General features: G+C 39.5%; 1 protein-coding gene across 2 annotated transcripts in view; it reads left to right on the top strand.

Annotated features, from left to right (window-relative positions):
- TOM1L1 (target of myb1 like 1 membrane trafficking protein) overlaps positions 1-21,738 on the top strand; it is a 512,416-nt gene that overhangs the window by 104,648 nt on the left and 386,030 nt on the right. The window contains exons 1-2 of one of the 2 annotated variants that reach the window (XM_090122135.1): positions 3,830-3,851; positions 4,147-4,261. The exons of the other annotated variant lie outside the window; for it this stretch is intronic. The gene's annotated coding sequence lies outside the window, so the exon portion shown is untranslated. Of the gene's footprint in view, positions 1-3,829; positions 3,852-4,146; positions 4,262-21,738 lie in introns of those variants that run through there. 2 annotated transcript variants of the gene reach the window in all.

Here is a 21,738-nt window from a genome sequence, read left to right as displayed (position 1 = left end):
CAAAGAACTTTTCTGCTTGAACCTCACCAGAAAAGATGGGTGATCTCTTTCTGCTGGCTTTAAGCTTAAAAGGGTGTTACTGTATGTTCTGCTGTAGTGATTGTTGTGATACTCTTTCTGTAGCCTAGCAAATCTGAGATTACAAGCTCAGGCCTCAGATTTAGGACCTGCATTATAAAAGATGCAAGGATTATCAAGTATTTATGCAAAAAAAAAAAAAAGGCTGAGGTATATGGCTATAAAGGATTTATGGAAGATGGGTGAAGGAGAGACCCTTCTCAGCTGAACTGTGCTAAGTGGCAATGAGAGTATTTTCACATGCTCCCTGTATTATCTTAAATTACCCTTGCATACTGCTTATGAGAATAGATAAAATACTGACTTTCCTGTATTAAAAAGGGAAAGCTGCTTCTCTATTATCTTGAATACAGGTTGACCCACTGTGTATACACATAAAGAAAACCATTTACTCCCCTTGCTGACACAAGAAAGCAAGTATTATCCCTGACTCAGAGGTTTACAGTGTGTAGTCAAAATTCTGTGGTGAGGAATGAGCTGAGCACAGATGGCAGAAGTTAATAGTCTGATCCTGCCATCAGGACACATAAAGGAAATTATCATCCATAGAGGTTAGAACAGTTCTGATGGCTTGGAATGGAACTGTGCTGCCCTGTTCTTTGTACCCTCATTTGCATAAGTGTTACCATTCCACTGCACTTAGTATTATCCTTAAAATGGCAAATATAGTTACACAAGACTGAGGCTAATGGGGAATGGCAAGACTGAGGCAAGGAGACCAACTTATCCTTGAAAGGAAATGCTGCCATTCCCACTGATATCAGCTGCAGTTAATGAAAGATATTGCCGTGACTAAAGCAATATTTGAATTTGGTCTCAGGGATGATATTGCAAAGTTGTAACATATAGCTGGTGTCCAAGTTCTACTGTAGCGTGGAGACAAGAAGTTGGTTCTCTTTTTCATATTGCAGGATACGTGCTGCATTTTGTGATTAGGAAGCTCCCTCAAAACCTTCTCAGCATGTCAGAGTCCCAGGCCTAATTATCATGGCTGAATATTGTTCCCCTTTGATTCAACAGCAGCATTTTGTGTTAGGGTGTCACGTAGCTAAATCTCACACCACAGTGAAAAATGTTTAGTTAAAAAAAAAAAAATGGATTGAATGATCAGGATCAGATAAAAGTTTGGATGAGAAAAGTAACAGATTGTTTCATGTTCAACTCGGTAAGACTGAAGAAGTTGGTGGCTGCAGTGAAGCTGAAATCCTAAGTGGAATTATACAGGAAACTGAGAAACTGGAGACAAGCCCATACAAAGAAAGAATTATAAAGCAGATCAGACAGATTTTTCAGGGTACCTGAGAGGTAGGGATGGTTTGTGAATGACATAATGACCGAAGTGCAGTGTTATGAAAATCAGTACAAATTCTGGAAATCTACCCAGCATGTGTGAGGAATGTATTAATTCCTATGAGCACACTAATAGAGGTTTTTCTGATGTCAATTAGACCGTGTTCCTATTCTATAAGGATGCATGCTGGGCAATCCAAGCATGGATTTTGATTGGCCAAACATATTCTTTGGTAAGTTACACTGCGTGGTTTGAGCTTTTCATTGGATGTGTTTGCTCTGCTGATATTTGTAACACAGTGAGACTTGCGTTTCTCATTTCAAACGTTATTCCCCTTTTTTTCCTTATTCCCTTACAGAGTAGTTAGCAGTGCAATCCTTATTGCTGAAAAATTGTCTGTTTTAAGCTTTGATTCTTCTATCAGCTATGCCAGATCAAATCCAAAGCATCTACCTTGGGGAAAGGCACTCCAATCTGAATGCTGCCCTCAGAGCTGTGCTCTGTTCTATTTATCACCGGTCCAAACCAGGAGTAATTCAATAAAATCATCAACTGTTGCTTTTCTGTTCCTGATTTTTTTGTGCATCATAATCAGACATGAAGTTTTCAGACAAATACTCCTGGCCACAGCTCACAGATGTCTGCTCTACTTGGTGAAGAAATGCTGTTGCAGGATCTAAACAGTTGTCACTGTGCTAACTGAGGGACAGCAAAGATTAGGGTTTGGTTGTTGGTGGTTTTTGGGTTTTTTTAATTGAAATAATTATTTTCCAACATAAATTATCTCATAAAGGAAAGCTGTTAGCCATGAAATTCCAAGAAGGGGAAGAAAAAACACAAGTATTTTGCTATTCTTTTTGACTCCCACCATTGTCTCCCCTGCCAATTACCAATGTGGGCCTGTCTCCATTTGTTTTGGCAATACAATTTGCAGGTCAGCTTGGCTGTGTGTGTTTGCTTGCATAGACAAAAAATCAGCACAATTCTGCCTTTTGCAGACCTGCAGGAAGCAACACCTCTTTATGGATCACAGTCTTATTTCTACTCTGCAAATGATGTAACATATGAATTTCATTTTGAATAAGAAATAAATTGCAGAAAATCTGCTCTATTCAGGTACAATTAAAAGGCAAAACATTGTCATTTCTGAAGGAAAATAGTCATTATGAATAATTTGTTTGTCTCATTAGTACAGAAATGGCAATATCTTCTATATGCTGCGAGTAAAATTAGCTTAGAAATAATTATTCTTAATGAGCTACAAAAATATTTCTGATGATGACTTTTTAAATATACTGTGGTGGCTGTAATCATTGTGTTTCTCTGGAACACAGAACTGTCTATCCTGGAAATGTGCTCAGCTGTTTGGAAAGAGCAACAGAAATAAGAAAGCAGGAATGGTGAAGGAAGATGCATGGAAACTAAGAGAGTGTTGCCTCCGTTGGGATTATAAACCCTTGTTAGTATTTGAAGGCCATTCCTCATTTTTAGAATAACTTTTAAAATGTACCTTTACCTCTTTGATAAAACTCTTTTAAACTTTTTTTCTACAATGGAGTTGTGGATGTTTTTATATCTTTAATGGCCATGGTGATGAGGAAAACGGTTTTAGCAATTCATGAATGTGAGCTGAGGGAAGCCAGCTCCCTAAGATGGGCAGCTAATGAGGAGCTTTGCTGTTTTGTACTGGGAGTTGGACTGTAGGAAGGATGTTATACAATAGCTTACTTTTTACTCGGACTGTAGTGTTGTGGTTCTGTGTTAATTAAGGCATGGGGATTGTGGCCTTATGTTAATAGAGTAGATATAACTAGATTGTCTGGAACATATACAAAGAATACTGGAATTGTTTTGTTACCAGACATCTTGGTAAGATACCTACAAGGTTAAGCTGTAATAATAATGTAACCATGGTAATGCTGTTGAGTCAGGATTGATGTAACGACTTGAAATTAGTCTTAGAATATTAGATTAATAAATTTCTAACAACTATTCTTGAGGTACTACCAGGTATGCGATGTTTGGTAGATTAAAAAGCTATGTTAAACACTAAAGTGTAGAAAAGCATGTTTCTAGAGGTTCTTTTCCACCTTTCTCTTATCCCTGCTCCCCACCATTTGATGGTTGAAGGCACCGAGTGCCATTTGTTCAGCCCACAGCACGTGCTTCCCCAGACTTACCTCTCTGTAGCACTTTGCAGCTTCTTCAGCCCACGTAGTTCAGGGCAGTTGCACCTAGAAAGGTGATGGGTTTTACTCCAGTGATGTCTTCAGCACATACAGTGAGCCCTGGTGTATGATGGGCGCTGTTGTTTCAGGGCCACAATGGTATCTGAAGTAGCTGTAAGCAAGGCGTGCGCTGCCCAAGGATGTGAGTCAGTCCCGTTCCTGAATATGGGTTCTTCTGAGCTGTTGCATCACATCTTTGTAGAACACTATCAGTCTTCTCTTTAGTCGTGGGCAGCTTCTCCCCCTCTGCAGAAGTAAGCTATAACAATTAAGTACAACAGTACTGGCTAAGGAAAACAAACTCTTAATGTAATTTATATTAAGCTATAATTTATTTTTCTAATAAACCTACTCTACATTAATATCATATTTGACATTTTATAGTCCTACCTACCTTTAGAAATGTAGTTTAATTAATCAAGCCCTCATATTTCTTATTTCCTGCTGCATTATTTGTTACCTCTTTGGCTCAGGGTATGCCACCACTATTATTTACTTCTTTAATTAGCCCTGCATCATTAATCTATGCTGCTTCTCATCTTTCTTTAGATGGAGTAACAGTTTGCACTTCAGGAAAGCTTAACTGTTGGCTGCTGGAGTTCTCTTGATATCATAACAACCAGTGTCTCACAATGTGCAAAGATTTCTGCGTGCTTCACTGCAAGTGAGTGTGGGAATTAGAGTCAGGGTTTTGCAGCCAAATTAGTTTATTTTCATTAGGTAATGGTTTGTTGAGCAACTCTGTAGACGTATATTGCTGCAAGGAGTTCCGCGTTATCAAGACTTCTGCTGTTAGAAGTTAGGTCTAACATATTTTTGTTCTCTGCAATTGATTTCTAAGGGGTTATTAAGTTGAATCTTGACCTTTCCTTGAGGCCTGAGTTTGCTGTCCCCCAGCTTTTGTAGTTAGGATCTGTGAGTTTAGCTGTTTTTTTTCGTGATCCTGGCAGGAAGTTTGTTTCTCAAGATTTTAACTTGGTAAGATTTTCCTTGTCTTTATTTATTTATATTTATTCATTTATTTATTTGTAAATGAGGAGATGGGAAAATTCATTTTCCTTTAGATTTCTTTTTTTTTTTAATTCAAACAAGCACATTCCTGTAGGGATTCTAGACATCCAGCTACATTTCTACCATGCTGGGCTATTTTAATCTGCAGTCACAGTATTCAGTAATTAGGCAAAGGAGGCTTCCTGGCTCTTATGTCAGAATGAGACAAACTTCCCTCTGAAGTGAGGTGCGCACAGCTGGGAAAGGACTTGCTTGTACCTATGGGAGAAACATTTCTGCTACTATGGAAATTGTAGAATGTACAACCAAGAGCCTCTCAAAATTCTGCAGATAGAGGACTTTGATTTCATTGATTCATTCTGAGGTACTTGAAGTGATCTCAAGAGGATTAAGATACACAGTTTCTATTAGTTTAAATTGGAGTTTCCAGCAGCTAAATATCTTAAATTATTAGGGAAATCTGATTTGTTATATAACATTATTCAATGCAATTAACCTGAAGAGTGGGAAACCCTGTGTGAAGTGAGTAAATGGAATAGTGATTTGTGTTGGTGCCAGGCTTTATTATTTTGACAGTTCTGGCTTGATGTGGGACTCAGGCCCATGACAAGAGGCAGCCCGTGCAGTCACTTCCTTTGCTCGTTAGCCTGGATATTCTTTCAGTTGTTTACTGTTCTACAGGAATAAATCTACAGAGATACTAAAGCTACAGCTGTATCTTGGTGTAAGAGAACAACGCAATCACTTTGGCAGTTGCAAAGATCTTGCAAGACCCTAATTTGATTTTGGGCTTCCTGCGTAATCTTTGGCAAGCTTTATGCTCTTCCTGTTCATACATCCATCACGAGTCCTGCAGTCTCCATGTATACATGAAAGGAAAATTTCAGCTGGTGTGCAAAGCTCTGATTATGAAATTGGAGGCAATGCCCTCATCCTCAAAACTGTGGGAATACATCCTTACAAAAACAGTGGTATCAGTAATAAACTATTGTCACATTTTTATATATACTCCCATTTTAAGTGGAAATCTGGAAGCATTTTTAATCACCAGAGTCTTAAGAATATATAATTCCAACATTTGTTAAATGGTTTGAAAAGCACGAACAACCGAGAAATAGAACTGAAGGGCAGCATTCTTAAAAGAATTACTTGTTTCACTCTGTTATATCCCATCTGAGTAAATTGTAAAGAGAATCATTCTGAAATCCTCACCAGACATCACTGGAAAAAAAAAAAAAAAAACAATCTTGGAAGATTAGGAGTATTTTAAAATTGAGTTCTGTGTGAGTGGTACTCCAGGTAAGCCCATGTTGGCATGCTCTTCAGCTGTAAATTACTGAGGAAAATGAATGGTTCCACACTGGTCTAAGTGTATGATGAGAGTACATCATTTCCACAAAAAGGTAGCTATGGACAAGAATCAAATTTTGCATCATGGATATGAGAGCACTACTCTGGGAAATAAGTACTTTAGGGCACGCAGCTTTCCTAGCATCAGCTATTATATCCATTTTAGCCATGTTAGAGTACATCCCCATCTTGAAAGTTGGGAATCTGTTCTATTTTTATAGAAATGAGCTTGTTGCAATTTGGCATGCTCAGCTTTCTATGCCACACAGACAGAACAGGGTAATTACCAGAGGCATCCACTGAAGGACTTCAGTCATTTGCCAAATATTATTTAGTTTTCAGATAAAGTAAGTATTTGTAGTACTGAGGTGCACTTAAATACTCTGATTTTATCTATATTTTCTTGTTTCTCCTGCACTTTTGAAAAAAACCCATTCTTCTGCCTAATGACTGTTTCATTTTTATATTCTCAAGCATAGCCAAGTGACTGCCTTTAATGCCAGCTATGAATCTGCATATAGGAGCTCATCCCAAGATGAAGCTCTACGTGGATCTGAATTAAAGGAGGTCAGTTAGACTTGATTAAGCTTTAAAACACGATCCTCTACAAAGAGACAGATTGATACTTTGACACTCGTGGTGATGTCCTTAAACACAGCAATGCATGGTACAAATGGTTTCACAAAGGTTTGACATGTATAGCAGTGGATCTCAGCTCAGGGAGGGCTGTGGGCACTGGGAACGGTGCAAAAGCTTTTTGCAGTTGACTTGTTCTTCCCTTTTACTGATGAGCAGAGAATTCTCATGCTCACTTCTTTCCTCTGACTGCTTTATCACCTTCTGCAGCCAGCCATCCCTAATCCCAGCCCATGTCAACTGAGAACTCCCACTCTCCTGCATTTATACCTTCCCTTACTTCAGTATAAAGGGGGTGGATGGCACTATGCAAAAATTGCAGGCTTCATCAGCCTGTTCTATACCGAGGTCACAGAACATGCTCAAAGGCTTTGTGTGCACTAAAATTAATTTCATTATCTTTCTTGTCACAGTCGATTCAGTCTAAAATTTACTTCAGCTTTCCTCATCTCTAAAATTGTCCTTATCGCAGGATATTCTTGAAGGTAACAGAAGTAAATTCAGTTTTTTCTTTCAACTTTTTCTGTGCTTTCTGCCTTGTGATTTCTACTGAATGACTTGTGGAGAAGATTCACTGTTAGCAAGCTGTTTTCCTTGAGAAGGTTTATTTGTCAGGCAAATAAAATGAACTAATATGGCCAGCAGTCTAGAAGTCTGTTTACCTTCTTTAGTCTTTGATTTCTCGGTGTGAAGCTCAGACTTCATAGGGACATTTTACTGTCTCAGCACGTGCTTATGTGGACAGTCCTTTTCCTGGTACGGGGAAGAAGTAAATCCCCTTGTTCAGTGTACCAGGTGGCATATATTAACCTTATTCAGTGTCCTGTTCATTCCCAAGACTTGCTTTGTGTGTGAGGTTTTGTCCTCTACAATTGACATGTTTCAAAATAATTGGCCACTTGTGGTAAATGCAGATCAACAAAATCTTAAAACGTTTCTATGATTTTATACTGAGTTTAGAAAATATGTATTAAAATTATCTTCCTCGCTGTGTTAGTTATAAGCTCTGCCCTTGAAAGCAGACAATCTGGTTCCTCTTCACGTCGAACGCCTCACCTGCTGCTTGTAAGTGTGTTCTTCTGTCATCTACCCTGTTACTGAACAAACAGTCATTGATTTCAGTTGCATGTGATTTTTAAAGTAGCAACATCCTAGATAGGAGAGCATGTCTGGTTAGTGAGGTATCTGGTGTGAAACTCTGAACAACTTAATCTGTAGCTAGTCCTTTTTGTGGGTATTGATTCTGGTATGGGGGAAATGAATGCGGCTGAAGAGAACACACAGGTTATTAATGCACAGCCAGCCTGGGAAATGTGAAATTTAGAAATGATATGAGTTGCACTTGACTTGAATATTGATGACGAACACCTTTACAGCAGGCAAGTGGTTAAGACATTATGAATGTACATATTCTGATGGAATGAATGACGTTCATAAATTGCAACCGATCCTACTGGTGCCACTGCTGGGGTAGAAAGCAGAGTTTGTTCATTGTTCTGGAATAGAGCCTGTTTCCAATATAAAAATGCATGGTGCTGTTATAAAATGTAGACTCAGTATTATGTAAGGATTGTGCATAGCCTTAACTATATTGTTATATATTTTGTTTCTTGTCTGTCCCTTTCACAAAGTCTTGCTTACCTCATTTGCCAATGTGATCTGCTTTTCCTGCCCCTGCAACTTCATTTGACTGCAGTAGCACTGGGAGACCTCCAGCACATCTCACCTGTTGTGTTAGGTGCTGCACAAATATGGGATGGAAGACAGGCTTAGTTTTCATCTAATATAATTTCTGATGCACTAGACAGTTTGTGAAAGGGAAGATTCAGCTAAAAACCAGAAGATGCAAAAAAGCATGGAGGCTTAGGCTGTGGGTTTTTTTTCTAAGGAGATAAATTTCCTTTTCTAGAAGTATGTCTAAGAATTGCAGTAGTGCAAAGAAACCTAACTCAGGTGCTCAAGTTGAGCTACTTGGCCTTCCGATTACAGAAGCTGGAATTGACGTGTCCTTCTGCCCTGACCTGTCCTTTCATGTAAATGCCCAGAATTCCCCTACAGCTCTCCATTGCCCATGTATAACGTCTAGAACTGATTAATGTAATTACTCCCTATAATCAAATGCAGAATCTCAAGTTCATCTGGTGATGAGCCTTTTCCATTCTTATGGTGCTGTAATTCATAAGTGCCACGATGCTGGCATAAGACAGAGAATAGTATGACAATAGCTTTAATTCCACCACTAAGGGTGCCTTGATTAGGCTTTTCTGTAGTTGGTTTCCAAGCATTTGCTACTCTTCATGAGAATACTTATCTCCATATCATTCTGCGAGCAGAGCAGCTTCCCTGATATCTAAAGAACTACCTACATTAACTTTATTCCTCATGTTAAAGGATGAATATTACAGCATTTTCAATGGCTTGCCTTGGGCTGTAAACCACATTCCTTCACAATAGAGCTACTGAGCGCCACTGATGATACAATACATAATTAAGGCATGTGGAGTTATGAGCAGTTTTATCAGAATATACAGCAGTATTGAGTAACTTCATTAAAAGGTGAACTGCGTTCCTCCCTATACAGGAAACAGATCAGTGTTTGGAGATTAATCCCTTGCATTAAGAGGAAGGATCTAAGGCTTCTAAGGCTGAAACTTTCACTTGCCTAAAGGAGTGAAAATCTGCAGATAACAACAGAACTTGCTGATTGACCCCAGCAATGGGTTTTAACCTAGTTTGGATATCACTGGATATTATTAGTTATATATTGTCATTCCAATAGCATTCTCAGAGGTCTTGCTGCCAACATGTTTACTTTTTGCATGCAATTTTGACTTTAATTTTTCCTTTACAGAAAATTCACTGTAGAGTGTACTTTGCTGCACTACCCTATGGACAGAGCAGATTACCACAGTCTTGTCTAGCTGCCAGAATGCTATTCTGGCCAGCAAAGCATATCAGCGTTGGTCCTTAGATGTGCTGTTAGTAAAGCAGACGTACACTGAGTATAACCCCCTGTCCTTTTATTGAACTGAAATCTGCTCAATTTGAGCCCCTGAACTTAAACTACCAGGAATGTTTAGCCATGTGACAGTATGTCCAATATTCAGCAATACTGACAGTAGCACTGTATTGCCCGTATCAGTCAGATCTGTTCAACCTCAGTGTGGATTGTATCTTTTTGTATGATTTCTTCATGTTTTGTACTGATATTTTTTTGAAGTTCAATTTAGGAGAGAAAGGTTGAGGTGCTTCTGGTTTGGATCCTCAGTGATAGACAAAAGGGAATGTGAAATACAATCATGTATTTTTTTCTTAAGTTTATAATAAGCTTTTATGAATCTCATTATTAAAATAAATGTCAAAACATTCATCACTGTTTCACTGTTTAGCTCTTGCTCAAGGGCTGTGATGTCAAACAGAGTCTGTTAAAGCAGCAGACAAGTTTGAGTTTGGGCTCATCTTTCAAGTCTAACATCACTTGACCATCATAAATGTTGCTGTCACAATGTTAAGTAACACCTGAGATTATGTAAGTGTATCTTCTGTTCCTTAACAATTAAATGCTGAAGTTTTCATTATCTATATTCCGTAGACATTATCTACATCTGCTACTGTTCCTATTATAGATACTGATTATGTCAGTGAAATTCAGTATGGATGCTCACAGGGAAAGAGTCAGCTGATGAGATTTCTCCATGTAGACTCACCTCCTGGGCTAGCCATTTAATTGAGCCTAAAATCAATTTTCAATTAGTGGCTGTTTGGCACCTCGTATTACCTGCTAGAATTGTGAATAAAGGTAAGGGGAAAAGCATGCAAATCCATAATTACTTTTACCTTAATGAAATGAACAATAGCAGCATTAGGAAGAGATGTGCTGAGTGTTAAGAACGAGTTCAGAACGATAGTTAACACTGGCATGCCCAGAGTAGTTTAGAAAGTTTTTTCCTACTGGAAAATGCAGTTTCAAAAATGTTGTTTCCATTTGTTTCCTCCTTCGTGCATCAGTGAATACCAGTCCTGTCACCTGAGCCTTGTGCTGCCATGAGAACTGTCAGCACAGGGGTCACAGTTACCTCCCTGCCCTTCTCTCCTCCTCGCCCTGTTTCCCAGAGCAGCACAGAGATATGTTGATATCTCTAAGGTGGCAGCTCACTGCAGCATAGAGATGGAACAAACAGCAGGGACAGAGAAAGAGCAAATGTCTTACTCCCTGCTGTTGGAACAACTCACCTGGAAGCCCAAAGCTGAATTTATGTCAATGAGAGTTCCTTCATGGGACTAACAGACATATTTAATTCACATTTGTCAATCTATGGCAAGCATGTCTGCGTGCCCTGGAGAATAGAACAACTGCAAGGAGTTTCTATCACTAGCAGTCTTTAAAGTAGTTGAGCAAACCTTGTGTGTGGTTTTCCAGTTGAGAATACCTGTCCACTGGTGCAGGAGGCCCAGCAACTTTCCTACTGGTAGAGCTATACTGTGTTATAGTTGAGATCCAGTCAATAACATTGCATTCAGTCCCATGCTGAACATCTATTCCAGGGTGACCGTTGTTTTGCAACCATTGACTTTTAGGCTATTTGTTTTAAATTGTTACAACATAAAATCAATACAACAGAGTAAGGCTCAAATGGTAAACACTGAAAATGGGATCGTTGCTTCTCCCTCTAACCCTTCCACATGTCTTTGGCTTCATTATTTTAGCACTGGGGATTGTGTTTCTTCCTCAGATTTCCACCAAGTTTTTTTCTGTAAGCAGCCGAGCTGATTTTAAGTGTTTTGGTAGAAAATCTGCCAAGATATCTTCCAGACTTTTGGGATGTGTTTGATGACTGACAGTGCTGAAGTGGTTGGAACGTCACAAGCACCAACTGGGCAATCTTATGTTTCCCTTCTCAGGGGTGCGTGGCATCCATCATTTGCTCTTGGTTAGTGTACAAGTTTCCAAATCTGAGTTCAGAGTGTTCAAAGGTCTGAGCTTGTGCAGTACTTCCACTTACATGAAAAAGGGCATGAAGTTCTCCTACGTCTGTGTATTGGCAACTGTAATTAAAATTTCCCTAAACATACATAATTCATGGCATGCTTATTCTCTGCATTAAGTAAGTTTAAAGGCTTACGGAGCTGCAGAGGAACTGCAGCAGTGTCATAAGCTGCTACATCCTGCTCAGTACTTCAGCTACTCTTAATGACTTTTAGTATTGAAGAATTCTGAAAGTTTATTTGCCTATTGATGGTTTTTAGCACAGTTCCTTCAAAATCAAAACACTTCAGAGAAAGATGTCTTACTCTTGTCTTTTTATGAAGTCCTAAGTGTATTGCTTCACCACCATCTTGGTTATTCATTTCAAACCTGGGGAGTGTGTATGTATGTTGGCTATAACTGCTCTTCAGCTGCCTTCTTGCAAGGTGGGTTTTTCAGTGTTGTGGTGGCTGTGTTACTAATAAGAACTAAAGAAAAAAAGTTTTGAGAAGACCATGCACAGCTTTTTGAATTGCATCTGAAAATGTTCGTTTCTGTGTCAAAGTTAGATTCTAAGTGAACAATTTTCAGGTAACAATTTTTGTGCTTACAAGACATAGATGAGACTGAAAAAAATGCATTACCCAAAGCATTTCTGACAAACACAAACTTGGAAAACATCAGCAAAGCTGATGTTGATTCCTGCTTCCCATGTCTGCTCTTCTCTGTGCAAATGCTGTGTAGGTTTAGCAGGTGAATGGGAAATCTGGAAGCGTCTGTGCAAACAGATGGAGACAGTGAGGTAAACAGGTTGGGACTGCTTTGGCTGGCAGGGGAAGGAAGCAGTTTAAGGTAATGGTGCAGGAGAAATGAAATGTGTAGCTTTAAGCTCTCCATAAGTGCAGCAGAAGTCACCCATTATGGAGTGCATTGGTAGGAACACATAATTTATTCTTAACAATGTAAAAATTAAAATCTATAGTAAAAATTAAAATCTATATCACTTTTGGCCTTCAGTCAAATAACAGGAAGAGAATGTAGCGTGTGGCAAAGGGGAAATGGCCAAAGGAAAACATCACTAAGACCCTCTCTGTCTCTCAAACTCCTATTCAGCTGGTGATGGTAAGTTAATAAATGTTGCAGTGTACCTGTTAAAAGGCTGGTGCTGGGCGTGCTTGAAAATTCAGGCACGTAACAAAGCTGTTGTTCTCGTGCTGACTCCATTCCCAGAAGTTTTCTGCTGAGACTGGTGCTCTATCAGCACAGACTTTCTCATCTGTGTTCACTGTGGTAACACCAGAGTTTCTGATAGAATTTTACAGTGGAATAGCTGATGTGAATGATGCCTCTCTTCTCTCAGCAGCTCGCTGTCTGGTACCAGGAGTATTTGTTAAAATATACGAGAAGTTCCCTGAGTTCTGGGGGCTTTGTACAACTGAAAATCTTTATTTCACTATCATTTAATCCATATTGTGTAGCTAATTTTTATTTTTCATTTCCACCCAGTACTTTCATTGATGCAGCATTGTTATTCTTAGTGTTTTCAGCTGCCCATGGTAATTCCACTGAACAATAATTGGTATGGGAATGTTACAACGAGGCATGATTTGCAATTCTTTTTTTCAACTCTGTGCATTAATTATTGCTAATAACATTTAAAATCAGTCTAATGCACTGGAATAATAAATGGAATAATAAATATAAATATTTTGCAGCCTTTTTTAGGCTCAGAAAGACCGATCCCGTATCCAAATATTGCAATTCATGTAACACTGAAATATAGATAATAGCCAGCAAATACGGAATGTGCATCTTTACTACTTTTCTGGAGGCTTCAATATTTTACTACTTCTATTCACCAGAGACAGGTTGTCTTGGACCATCTAGCTCCTCATTTGAACCTGACAATGCTGTACAAGCACGAACACCTCAGCAGTGAATACTAAATTGTAAAAATAAGGCAGAGTTCTTTCAGAGGGCAGAACACCTCGGTAATGTCATGTGTTATAACCTGTAAACTGCACCTGTATAAATACTTGAAAGGCTGTCAGGCTTTTTAGATTTTTATTTTTATTTTTTTTAAAGTAATCTTCAGCAAATAAACCTTTTTGAAATACTGACCCTTCATTTTTCTTGAGGCAGTTTGGCTATGGAGAAATTACCATGATCAGGACTGTTCTGTCAAACTTATTTTCTGTCATAACAGATGTTTGTCAAACTTTTCTTTTAGCTGTAACCTGAATGGGGAAATACACAGTGAAGCCTAGCAAGGATGAATAAAAGCACTGGAGTGCTGTTAGTCATCTTTGAAATGGTCTGAACAAATATCTGCCTTTTTAGTGCTTTCAGTTAAAAAAAAAAAAAAAAAAAAAGCAAGCATTATGGTTCTGTGTAGAAGCTTTTTTGTGTGTGTTTTGGTAAAGGATTAATCTCCTCTACTTTTTCTGCTTTGACACGCATATGACGTGTTTCAGGGCTCAGTCATTTTAAGCTACCCAGGCAGATTAATGTTGCAGTTAACAGCAGCAATAGACAGTCCTGGCAGTATGCTCAGTCATGGTATCAATAATCATGTTTAATTAGCTGGAATCCAAACCTCACGGATGGTAAATGACTTCTGGACTCTGGTTAGATTTAAATTGGAGCCTTCACAAGTCTCAGATTTTAATGGACACTTAATGGTGTCCTATGGTGAGGAGTTCTTAACTGCATCCTCTGTGTGGGGTGTGGAGCAGTGCCTCCCTTGTGCTCAGTCTGTACCCCATTGCTTCATTTGTCTGCACACCTTCACAGCCCCTTCTTCCCTTTGAGATCCTTCTAAAGATTTCCTGCCATCACGGAAATGCATGATATTAAGCAGTATCAAGGACTTCTGTTCATGGTGGTTTAGGACATATTAAATACTGAGGAAAGAAAGAATATGAATTTCCATCTTACAGTCAACACTGAAGGAGGCCCTTATGTGGCCTCTGTGAGGAGTGAGAGGAATTCTTCAATGAAGTCCCAGTCTGAAGGTGGTTTGTATGTGCCACAGGGCCTGGTCACTCTGCCTCCTGACTTTTTTAGTCATCAGGTTGCAGGATGTGCTCAGAGACCTGCAAATGAGGAGGCTGAAAATTTTCTTCTTTAGAAGAGTGAGGTAACTTGTGCCCTTCAGGCACATAATGTTAAAGGTCAGGAGTAACGCTGCTAATGCTGTCTATTTTTCCATTACAGAGAAATGTTAACTTTGAGAACGGTGTTATTTTTAGCTGCTTTTTTAGGCAGCTGTAGGTATGTCAGTGCAGTGTCTAGCGTCAATCCTTGTAATGGCTGGAGGAGTGTATTGTATAGCTCAAAAAACAGGCTTTAGGTCATCCTACTTTTCTAAGTTTTCTCTCCTTAATGCTGTTGTAGTGAACTGCAGTGGTGCCCACCAGTTGGCTCCTGCACAACCATGGCCACAGGTTTCTCCAGTCAGCAGCACTGCTGCCCATGGCAGTGCTTGCAGGGCTGGGCGTTGCTTATTACAGCAGGAGGGTGATCCTTAACTCCAAGTCATCTCCCTCTTGCGCCTTGGCTGGGTTTAAGGTTACTTCGCTTTGAAGACAGAGCTTGTTACTGACAGTCTGTGTAGCTTCACTTCTCCACCGTGTGGGTCACTCAGTCATAGAAGGAGATGAGGTTGGTGTTGAAGAGGAGGTTGGTAAGATGCTTTTAGCTTTGATGAGAAAAGATTCTTCAAAGTTTCTTTCTTTTTCCTCGTACGTGACTTAAAACTCTAAAGCTGGTTTCCCAAAACATGACTGTTTTGCTAACAAAATCCACGTGTTTGAATACAGAGTGTGCTATGCAACACGAAGCATGAAAGCAGACCATGACTGAGTCATATCAACTGCTGCTCAGAAGGTCTCAGAAATGGGGCACCAGGCAGTATGTGTGCTAGACTGGTTAAAATCCCACATGTTTCCTGCATTGCAAAGGACTTGGGCTATGGTTGCTCAGATCAGCTTGTTTCTGGCTTTTTGTAGCTTGGAGAGCTTGGCTTTGCAGTCTTGATTGAGCTACTTAAACAGTCATTTGCATAGTGCTTTCATAGGAGGTGCAACAAATAATGGTGATGGTTCTTTCCTTGATTTTTGCACAGAGTCAAAAGAATATATTCCAAGAAAGCTTACCTAAATTATTTTTGTCACTCTTTGGCTTTAATTGGTAAATTACTTCTTGCAAGGCTGAGATGTAGAGCCTCGTTTCCTGGAGTGACTTGATTGGCAATTTAGAGCTGATTTGTTAAACTGAAAGAGTGTATTTCATAAGATTAAATATGAAATTGCAAAACTGCTTGAGGGCATAATTGCCCTGCTTTCTTCTCGAAACATTACTGTGCTGGAAATGTATACAGTAAACATGTTTTTGCAACATTGGCATTGGAGAAGAAACACACCAAGTTGCTTGGAACTGAGCTGAGCATCCACTTGATCCTTAAACCCGCTCCCTGCCAGCACTCATATTCTAGCTGAAACAAAAAATAAATAAATAAACAAGCTTCTAACTGTAATCTCAGCAGACTTGTAAGTGAGCTCTCCATTGCAGCCCTTGAAGGTTTTTATTTGGTTACTGTTTATGTTAATGTTCTTGGGTTTATTTGCTTGCAAAATGTGCTTGGTTGATGTGGATTTTTTGCCTTTTTTTTTTTTTTTTTTTGAGAGAGAGAGACTTGCAGGAGGCATTGGCATGGCCTTAATTCCTTACGCTCTCACATCTTCAGTGGGGCACAAAAAAAACAACAACACAACAATAAAAATGTATTTGCAGGAGGTTTTCCTTGGCTTTGTTTTGTTGCTTGTTCCTTTTTTCCCCAGTAGACTCTTTTATAATTCCTAATGTGTCAAAGCTCTTGAACTAACTGGAAAAAGTTTGCTGCTTTAACAGGCAATGCAGGAATCTTAGTTTTCTGTCTGCTGTTGAACTGCTCATGGATATCTACCACAAACAACCTGTTGACCAATTGTGTTGCTTGTACCTGGAGGCTGCTCGAAGCTAGCACAGCAATGCCAAAGAGGCTTTGATAAAAAACACGTTTCTCACATAGGAGTTGTACAGATAAGAGTCCTAATTCACCATGGAGACCTTTCTCTATGCTACTGCAACCAGAGAAATGGGAGAATACAATGGGGAATCTGGCTTGCTATCTTGAATCTTTTAAAAGCCGCCTCATTCCCACTACTAAAGTTTCTCTATTGAATTATTTTTCCTTCCAGAAATGGTGAGCTCTGCTAACACTTCTGAAGGATCAAATGCAGTGTTTTGTCCGTTGTCACTAACTTAGATCACTTCTGGAGATGAACTCGCAGCACATTAGAAATGGTGTGTGAAGACTCTTGTGGAGCTGGATATAATTAGATAGAGGTGTTGCAGGTGGCTGGAAATAAACCTCTGAGGGCTTAGGTAACTTGGTACTTATGGAAGAGACAATGCCATCTCATTGCCTTTAGCGATGGATTTCTTATTTCGAATGGGACGACTTCAGTTACGTGTTGACAAAGAGCTATCAAATCTTAGCTCACCCAGAACTTCGGATGTTTTGTAAGGACTTCAAAAGAAATTGGGAAATGAGGTGTGAACAGAAAACTTTTTGTGTTACAGGATTTCATTTTGGCCCAGAAGACACAAATCTCAGTGCACTTATTACTGAAGTCCTTGTGGGCCTGATAAATAATGGATTTAAGGGGACTGTTCCTCAAGCAAAGGAGAATGGAATAACAAAGAGGTCAGCAGCAGGATTGCACAAATACATGAGCAGTGACACCTTTTAGTGTTGTATTGATTAGTACTGGGAAAGGCAGAGATTTGTGTGGAGTCAGACACTACATTATGGAGGGCATAAAAGCCTCCCTGGCTTTAGTCCTGTGTGATGGAAGGAAAGCAAGTGGTGGGATCTGAGGAATGACTTACTTGGGAAAACGTGGACCTTGGCATTGTACTCACAGTGTATTTTGTTACAAGGTATGGTAAAAGGGGAAAAAAGGGATTAAAAGGGTTTAAAGAGTGGCTATTAAATGACTTAAATGACTAGAAAGAGGCTGTTGAAGCCAAAGCCACTGCAGTTCTTTGCCTTGTATTCTAGGAATGTTTGTCTGCTGCTGACCCTGCAATCTTGTTCATGCAGGTAGGTTTCCCCAGAACACCAGCTGTACTGATTTGAGTAAGTTTGGAGGATTTTGTTTGTACAGCTCTTGTTTTCAGCTGGCATAAATGGAAAAGTGTGTTTTCTGATCAGTCATGGGGTGGTACTTAGAGAATATGCATGGAGAATTTTGCTTTATTATATAAAGAAAATTTTCTAAACCAATATTAAATGCAGAATAACTAGAATATATTTTTTAAAACCATCCATTGTTTCAGATAAATGTAAAATGCATCCATTCCAAAACAAAAGATGAATCATTGATCACAAGCATTTTGTACTGTTAAATTAAGAGAAAGAACTCTACCTTTGTTATAAACATGAGATCAGTAACAAATGTTTTTCTAGTAAAGTGTTCTGATGTTGTATTGTTGCCTTTATGGAAAGGTTTTCTGTTGAGAAATTGACAATAAGATTTCTGTAATTATTTTGTCTGGTTTGGGATCAGGAGGCTGTGGATGGCTGCTGGAAGCAGACCTTAGCTTTCATGCAAGGTATCTCCAGAAAACCTGGGTGTTGAGGAACTAAAAGCCTGCAGTGTTTTTCCAGCATCCAGTTTCTGTTTCTCACAGCTATGCTGGTGGTAGTGGTGTGCTTCTGTGCTTGGAAGAATGATAGGCAAGGTATCAGAAAAGACAAATGGATGTGAGGGATGAGGGAGGAATTATGCGAAGTTGATAATGGTTGAGCATGACGTGTGTGTGCAGCGGGCTGTTCACATCTTTGCATTCCAGTTGTTGCTTTTCTTACCCTAATATCTGGCCTGAGCCACTTCTGGATTGTGTGTGTTCTGTCTCTTAACCATGCCAGTCACACGCAGGTCCCTGCCTGGCTGCTCAGTGTATGGCAGTGGTTTCAGCAACTCAGGCTGACTTTGTCTTGCTGGGTCGATGTCACAGGTAAAACCAAGTTAAAGCCTTGGCTCTTTCCATCACAAAAGTTGCTTAGAGGGTCACTTTCACCCGTTCATCTCTAGCAGTTTGTTGCTAGGCACCTTTCTTGGTGAGAATGCCACATTTTGAGCTGTGCTTGTAGCTGCCTGGCTTTAGACACAGTTCTCATTGCAGTACCTGGATCTATGTACTGGTGTAGCTGCACCAGCAAAGGGCAGCATTGCTTACTGCATGTTTTTTGATGTTTAATGAAGATCATTTAACTTACAGCATGCTGCAGATATTTTTTGTGTTGCAACAAACAAGGAAACTGCAGACAGCCCTGCCCCTGTGGAGATGAGTGGAAATATTTCCATTAGCTTCTGTGAGAAGTGGAATTTTTTCCTCGTGAGAAGCTGAGACAGCTATTGAAAATAAGATTGACCTCCAGATCAGAGTGTAACTTAGATGTTCTGTGCAACTTTATCACCATCTGCTTAGAGTTCTGTTCACGCTGCAGAAGGTCACAGACTGAGGCAGAGTAGATTTCGGAGGTGCCCTGCTGTCCTCTGAAGGAAAATGTGAGGCATGGGAGCTGCATGGTGGCTGTGCTGCCACCGGGGTGCAGATGTAACCGTGGGAGTTCCTTACCCAGAAATGGTGAGGTGCGCTCGTGGAGCCGTGCTGATTCTTACACTCATCCCACTTGGAGATGCATCTTCTCTTTCTTGGGGTAATTTTCAAATCAAATGTTTCCCAGTTCTGATTAGGTGAGCGGTGAAACATGCAATAAACATATGCTGAAATTAGGTAGAAGTTCTCTTACAGATTGGGAATTGCCAGTGCGATAAGCAAGCAACCGTTGTTTGTTTACTGGTCCTTAATGTTAAAGTAAAATATTCAGACTATTAGAATTGGTGCATTTAATAATGATCATAAGTAATCACATATTTTTGGATTGGTGCTTTCAGATCACATTAAAAATGACAGACTTGCAAAGCTTCAACTTCAGAAAAGCCTATATGATGCTTACATCTCTGATGGGGGAAGTGTGGACTCCTCTTGGATTATTCATTGTCTGATACAAATTGTAGATACAGGATGCTCTGATTTGATTCCTCTGCAATGTGCTGGCATGTTTGGGTGCTGAAAAAAAATACCGTAGAACTCCTCTAAATGGAATGCATATAAATGCAGACATGTCAGCAGTCTGAACTGCATCTTCATCCAATTTTTGTTTGTTTCAGGAGAAAGTGACTGATATTCTCATAGTTATTCTGTTAATGAGGATGTGTTTGTTAGGAACTGCTGCTCATTCATAGCAGTAGCTCTGCTGTGGATACATCTGCAACTCAATGTCACTGGTATAGCAGTGGCAGAAGTCTGCACTTCCCTTAGCCTTGTGGTCTGGAATTTTTTTTGATGTTCTCTGCCCAGGAGTTGTTCAGTGCTGCAGCATGGGGACTGAATGCTCTCATTCTGCATAGATGAAAACCTCAGGTCATTTTGATTGTGTAAAAAGATGGGCAGGTAAATGAGCAGCAGGTAACATTTTCCTTTGTGATGTGTGCAGAAAGGAGAGCACAGCCTCAATTCCTTAATTTCAGCTTTTTTTCTTTTTTCTTTCTTTCTTTCTTTTCTTTTTTTTTTTTTTTTTTGGAAGAATTTATATTGCAGTTTCCAGTTGTAATACTAGGGGTGGAAAGATAAGCAAGACAAAAGTGTGCTAGTCTAAAACTGATTGTCATTCAGTCATCAGTAATCTTTTTTGGGATGGAACAGGTGCAGAAAGTTCCTGTTGTATCATCCCTTCCCTTTTTGATTCTCTTCCTGCCGTTTTCCTGAGCAGGTTTTACATAAATAGAACATGAATGAAGTTGCCTGCTCTAATCCAGATGGGAGGATACAGAGCCGGTATAATTTTAATGTGTAAGATGCATTAGCTTCCATTTAAATTATGTAAATATCGTGTCCTTCACTGAGCTAGTGAAGGCAAACTGGGAGGCGTGGATGGTGATTTTATGCGGGAGGTGTAAGGCCTTTGAATTAATACACGTGCAGGCTTTTCAGTGGTGAGCAGCTTAATGCTATGGATGAATCACTGACCTCATCTCACAAATGCTCACGGACGTGTTTGGTTTCATGTACTTTGGCAGTGCCATTGCAGGTTAATTGAAAATTGGAGCAAGTGCACAATCAGTAGATCAGAATGAAATGAAATTTCATGCTTGCAAACAACTTCCATGTTACTCTATATGAATTCAGCTACTTTAAGGTCTATTTTGTAAAGTTGCTCCAATTATTACCTGTGGGTCCAAACTTCTGCAATAATACCATTAGAGAGCAGGCAGAAGAAAGCATCCTTGTGAGTGACTCATTTTTTTCTGAGGTATATTCAGAGGCCTTGAGCCTCTCGATTAATTTTTCTCCTGCTGCTGACAGTCCAAACTGAGCCAAATGGATGGGGCTGACAAAGGCACACACAGCCATTTACTAATAATGCCTTGCAGAGGCTGGAACTTTATAGAGAGCAATCAAAATTATTTTGAAAGACTTGAATCTGTGCTTTGCTGTAACAAGCTTGAATTATTATGAAGTAAAATATGATGCATGAGCTGTAAAGGATTCAAGTTCCATTTCTGAATAGCAAATCTATTTGCCGTGAGGGCTTGGAGAGAGCTGTCTGCAGGTGCGTGTATTCATGTTCCACATTAGAGAAATGAAATGTTCTCCTTTATTTTTAGCTTGTTTGTTTTTGATTTGTCAGAAAAATACTGATGCCCAGAGAGGACTAATTTTAGGGAATAAAAACATGGTTTGGTCCATACGTCTGCAGTAGTAACTTCTTTTTATTCCCCTTGGCTAGCTGAACCAGCAGTAATGAACACAGTGTGTTCCTATGGACCAAAACTGCCAGCAATCAAGTCTCTAACCTAATAGAAAAGGAATGCGTGTTGTTTGCTTTGAACAAATTATCTCATGTTTGGGTAATTGACTTTCTTCGTTAGCCACACTGGAGTTGAGAACTACAGTGCTGCCAGCTATGAAGATTGTGGCTTCTTTACTGGTGCATTAAAGGAATAATTTTAAGATAATACTTCTGAGTTGACCACCTTTTGGATATCAGTGTACATGTGTGT

The sequence above is a fragment of the Phasianus colchicus genome, chromosome 20, assembly GCF_987193195.1.
Source record: "Phasianus colchicus chromosome 20, bPhaCol1.hap1.1, whole genome shotgun sequence".
NCBI lineage: Eukaryota > Metazoa > Chordata > Aves > Galliformes > Phasianidae > Phasianus > Phasianus colchicus.
Note: the sequence above shows the minus strand (reverse complement) of the source record. Positions and strands in the feature narration are given on the sequence as shown.